The sequence below is a fragment of the Camellia sinensis genome, chromosome 15 (genome assembly GCF_055761805.1).
Source record: "Camellia sinensis isolate YWXY chromosome 15, ASM5576180v1, whole genome shotgun sequence".
Classification (NCBI taxonomy): Eukaryota; Viridiplantae; Streptophyta; class Magnoliopsida; order Ericales; family Theaceae; genus Camellia; species Camellia sinensis.
Genome location: NC_138975.1, coordinates 131,447,219 through 131,453,218, shown reverse-complemented (window position 1 = coordinate 131,453,218; position 6,000 = coordinate 131,447,219).

The window sequence follows — 6,000 nt, the reverse complement described above, 5'->3', positions numbered from 1 at the left end:
AAGGATGCAACAATCATGCAATGTAATGAGCATACTACAAGATACTAATGCATGATTCATGGACTTATACTAAGATGGAGGAACTTCAGCCACACACCAAAACAGTGGCCAAAAGTGATGGAAATGATGGATAAAACACAACTAAGCATGCACATGCAAAGGTCCCAACACTTAGGCACAAAAAGGCAACTTTCTAAGAGCATGGCAAGGATGAAACATGGCATACAATGGCATATATTTCAGCTCTAAAATGGCATACTAAATGACTCCAAAATGACTCTGAAGCATGCAAACACTCACACAACGCATGGTAGGGGCCTCAAAATCCAAGACTAGCCTAAGCATTTACACTATAGCTATACAAAGCATGAGTGATATGGCCATGGCAGCCCAAAACAGTCCTAGGACAGCCCAAAATAAGCATAAAATCATGTTAGAGTAAAGCCAAAATATGCTAGGATGATGAGTCAAAACATCATGCACAAGAGGCTAGTAAACAAGATTTGTTCTACACCTATATGGAGCATGCAAAGGATGACCAAACCAACTATGGATAGGGTCATGATATGGCAAAACATTACCAAAAACATGCTGAAATGTAAACCAAACAAGCTAACAAGACATGACAAAGCATGAAGCATGTGAAGCTAGTTTAGGGGATTTACACTACAAGTGTATGGAGCATATGAGGGACCACCAAACTAGCCAAAAAAAGATTCGTGACATGCCAAAATATGACCAAATACCCACTGAAATGTATCCAATACATGCAAGAATGAGGTGCTACTTTGAAAAGCTATGAAGAGGGTTGCTCTACACATGCAAGAGGAAAGCCTTAAATGATAAAAAAAAAAGCTCTAGAAAGAGTTCATGTAGGCCCTAAAACTCACTGAAAAAGGCCTGAACCGAGCTCAAGAAGTGTGCAAATAAGGGCTCCTTTGTAAGGCCCAAAATGCTAGTAAATAAGACAACAAGGGAGAGGGTCACCCCTCTCCTTCTTAGGATCTCAAAACACCATCCTCACCAGAGGGCCAATACAAGGTGGTCCCGAAACTCATAAAAATGAGGCCAAACAAGGCCTAAGAGGGGGTAAACAACCCCAAACACAAAAGTGATCTTAAAAAAACTTCAAAAGGAGCTCAAAATAAGACTTTTTTTAGGTTATGACAAAGCCCAAATATGCTTGCAAGTATGGCAAAAATACGAAGCAAAACAATGCTTAAAAGAGGGAAAGAAGTGTTACCCTTGAAGCTCAAAGAGACAGCAGCTTCTTGGTGTAAAAAACCAGTCCCTTAGCCTCTAAAAATGGCCTCCAAGATGCTTAGAGTGATGGTGGAGGGGTTAGGTTAGGAGATGGTATGCAAAGGTGCAAGAACAATGCACTTTTGAGCTTGAATGTAGAGATATAGAGAGAGACACAACTCTTGTGCCTTAGACCAATTTTTTAACCCTTGCAATAGAAGAGGAGCTCTTCTTTTATAGAGGAAGAAAGGTCCAAGCTTCTCTTAGAAGCTTGGAGCAAAGGGGCTAAGCTTCTCTTAGAAGCTAAAGCAAAAATGGTCAAGCTTCTTGAAGAAGCTAGAGCAAAGGGGTCAAGCTTCCTCAAGAAGCTAAGAAAGGTCCAAGCTTCTCTAAGAAGCTAAAACAAAAGGGTCATGCTTCTTGGAGAAGCTAGAGCAAAAAGGGTAAAGCTTCTTGAGGAAGCTAGAGTAAAGGGGTCAAGCTTCCTCAAGAAGCTAAGAAAGGTCCAAGCTTCTCTTAAAAGCTTGGAGCAAAGGGGCCAAACTTCTTCAAGAAGCTAAAAAGGGGTCAAGCTTCTTCAAGAAGCTAAAAAGGGGTCAAGCTTCTCTTAGAAGCTTGGAGCAAAGGGTTCAAGCTTTTTGGAGAAGCTAGGACAAAGGTTCAAAAGGTTCAAGCTTCCTCAAGAAGCTAAAACCAAGGATTCTAAAGGTTCAAGCTTCCTCAAAAAACTAAAATCAATGGTTCAAAAGGTTCAAGCTTCCTCAAGAAGCTAAAACAAGGATTCAAAAGGTTCAAACCCCCTCAAAAAAAGGTCTCGGCCAGAAAAAGTGGCCGATTGACCAAAATAAGTGGCTGGCTGACCAAACACAATGCCGACCGACAACACCTTTGGTCGGTAGCAAGAAAGCAGGGCCGATGGCCTCAGGCCATGGCCGGTGAGGTGTGGGGATGGCCAACAAGCCATTCCTTGCCCTTAGAAGCAAAACAACAAGTGTTTGGTGCAAAACCAAACACAAAACAAACAAGTCGAGAGGTCTTGAGGCAAGGCGTGTAGCCGAAACCTCCGAGAACTCAAGACGAACATAAACATGGGTGATCATCGAGTGTTCAAACGATGACGTCCAAGTCTTGAGAACGGTAAAAAATGGGGTGTCTACACCTAGGTGTGAAGTGGTTAGCCTAGGTGTGCATGCAAGATAGACTAAGGTGCAAGTGATCATGCAAGGTTGGCCAAGGTGAGATACGATGCTTGGCCTAGGTGTGAGATCTAGGCAAGAGTGGTTTCAGTGACCACACCTAGGGAAATGAGATCTGGAAATCTGGGTTTCCCTCTTGATGAACATGAAGAGCATGAAGGACATAAACATGAAGAACATGGATGCTAAAATCATAACTTCTTTATTCAAAATCTGAGATTTCATGAGATGAGTTTGAAAACATGGACCTGGGTACCCATACTTGAAGATCTTATGAAAACAAACACAAAAACATGGATCTTGATACAAACTTTCGGATCAAAACATGGTTTTATTTCAAGAACACAAGGACATCATTTTTTCTTTCTAAAACAAGCTTTAAATCAATGCATGGCTTATGAATCATGCTAGATCATGCAATGTGATCGGATCAATATAAAGAACAACAAGAGTAGATCAAGAATCTAACCTCAAAACACGGATTTAACGGTTCAAGCTGTGAAGATCAAGCTTGGAAATCTAGAGCTCTCTCTAGGAACTTCTCTTCTTTTTCCTAGAGCTTCTTTCTCTTCCTAGGACAAAGATATGACAAAATGATGTGGGTTTCTCTACTGCAAGTAGACTTAACCCTCTGCTGGGACACGTGGCATCACCGGATTGGAACTCCTCAAAAAAGTGACTGAATGACAAGACAAGAGTATGACAAGGTGTATAAAACAAGTAAGGTGACATGGGCACTCCGGCAGGTAATGATCTCAGATTAGGACATAGGCTTCAGCAAGAAAGGTCTCAATGATCTCGGCTAGGAAGGATAACACTTGACCTAGTTGTGCCACACCTCGGCCTAGATGTGCCACACCTCGGTCTAAGCCATACCAGTCCCGGAACAAGATCACTAGGTGCAAGGATCAAAGATCTAGGATGCCTAGATGATAACATCTCGGCCTAGATGATACACATCTCGGCCTAGGTGATGCACACCTCGGCCTAGATGATGACATCTCAGCCAATATGCCAGGGTGAAGGTGGAGGTCAACCAAAATGGTTCCAAGATAGTCCTAGGCTTGGCATGATCTAGGCTTAACATGACCTAGGCTTGGCATGACATAGGCTTAACATGACCTAGGCTTGGCATGACCTAGGCTTGACATGACCTAGGCTTGGCATGACCTAGACATTAAGGTGGAGGTCAACCAAAGTGGTTCCAAGATGGTCCTAGGCTTAACATGACCTAGGCTTGACATGTCCTAGGCAAAACAAGTCTAAGTCTACAAATGCAAGCTTAACAAGACAAAATCATACAAATGCACATGAACATGACTAAGGCAAGAATGTGGGTTATTACACTACTCTTATGCTTTGAAAAGAAAGTGTTGAAAATAAAGTGTAAGAAATATAAATGACAAAAAAAAAATAGAAATCAATTGTCTTTGATTTGAGTTGGCCCCTTTACAATGTAGCCATGAATGGCTATTTATAGGCAAATATTTGTAGGAAAAAACTATCTAAAACTACCCATTCTTCCAACTCTTCTATTTCATACTCCATGATCTTCCGTAACTTCCTTCAACCTGCACTTCATACTCCATATTCTCCACTTTGTTATCCATCATCTTTCCACATTTCATAACTTCTCATAACCTCCAATATGTAGGAGGGTGCCACATGTCCTGCAATTACATAAATAATAAATAATAAAATTGTAGATTTATGGTGCCAACATTACCCCCTCGCTGCCATTCAAAATGATGTTTACTTGAACTTTTGAAGGGCTAAACCAAGCACATGACTAATCTAAGCAACAAAGTGTTTCAAATAATATCAACAAAGTGCTTCGAATGATATAATAGTACCAAATGTTCACAATTTTGTCGTTTGAATGCAAGAGCCATTGTTTGACTACAACCGAAGCACACATACTGTCATTATTTTGTGCCTTTTGTGCTTTAAAAAAAAAATTTGGCCATCAATTTGAAAAGAAAAGCTATTCTCAACCACTGATTTAAATGCATAGACTTTTCCTAACCAAATTCAACATTTCAAATGGCTAAGTTGTTCTTTAATGCATCAAACTCATCAAAACAATGCTTAAAGATGATTGTTTTATTAACTATTTCATCAAAATTAAATTTTGATATGAACCACAAATCCAAAAAGGATTTTGAACACCAAGAACCATATTACAAAATGGCCTTAAAAATTCAAACAACTTAGCATTTTGAATAATTTCAAAAAATTTAGATTCATGAACATTAAATTATTCATCATTATTAGCCATGTTTGGCTTGAAAACATGTTCTTTGGCCAAATAACTTTCATTATTCATTAACAAATGGACTTGTTTTTTTATTTTATCCATTAATGGATTATGAAAATCCTCAATGTGAGTTTCATCATTTCTTAGTCTAATGGCTTGTTCCATTTTAGCCATTAATGGCTTAAGAAAATCCTCCATATGAGTTTCATTATTTTTTCAGTTTAATGGGTTGTTCTATTTTAGCTATTAATGGCTTATGAAAATCCTTCATAGACATCTTATGTCCATGGTTTAACTATCTAAGAATGGGTTTTTCAACCCCCCGAGTCTTATATGGAACATTATTTTTAACCATACTTGGCTCAACAATATGCTTTTAGCCATGTTATTTTCATAAATTCGCTTTTTAAAAATAAGTTTTTTGACCCCTCGAGCCATTGATGAAGCCAACTCTTTGCTTTTGACATTTTCAACCATGGAAAAATTCTGAAAAAATTCACTAATTCCGGCCATTAAAACCTCAGTTAAAGACTTGGTAGTGTGAGTTGATAACTCATCATTCCATTGGCGAATTTTCATATTAAGTTGATGAATTTCTCCAATTAAATGGTGTCTTTTTTCTTTCACCAAATAATATTGTAAGGGATGAAAGTTTATTTCATCAAAAAAATGGATCTCTTCTTAAAGATCCAAAAAATTTTTTACGCCAAAAGATTTCATCGGGGCTATTTGGAATGGACGAATCCAATTCATCTTTCATTTCTTATATTTGACGTCTCATTAGGCGTGTTAAAAATTGTTGGCTTATTTTTCTTACAAAGAAAAATACCATAAATGCGAGTGTGCCAGTAAGGATTGACAAATCCTTACGAATTAAATTCAAGCCAATTATTAAGCAATTGTGTTGACGGTTCTTTTGCCTCAATGAAGAGGACTTCAAAATTGCCAAGTGTAGAGAAAAGAATTAAAAAAAGAATGAGGAAGATGGAGAAAGATGATTAAATGAACAATCAAAGTAACAATTAATTACCTCTACTCCTATGCTTTGAAAATAAAGTGCATAAAATTACCTCTACTCCTACGCTTCGAAAAGAAAGTGCTAAAAATTAAGTGCAGGAAATATAAATGACAAGAAAAAATAGAAATCAATTGTCTTTGATTTGAGTTGGTCCCTTTACAATGTAGCCATGAATGGCTATTTATAGGCAAACATTTGTAGGAAAAACTACTAAAACTACCCATTCTTCCACCTTCTCCATTTCATACTCCATGATCTTCCATAACTTCCTACAATCTCCACTTCAT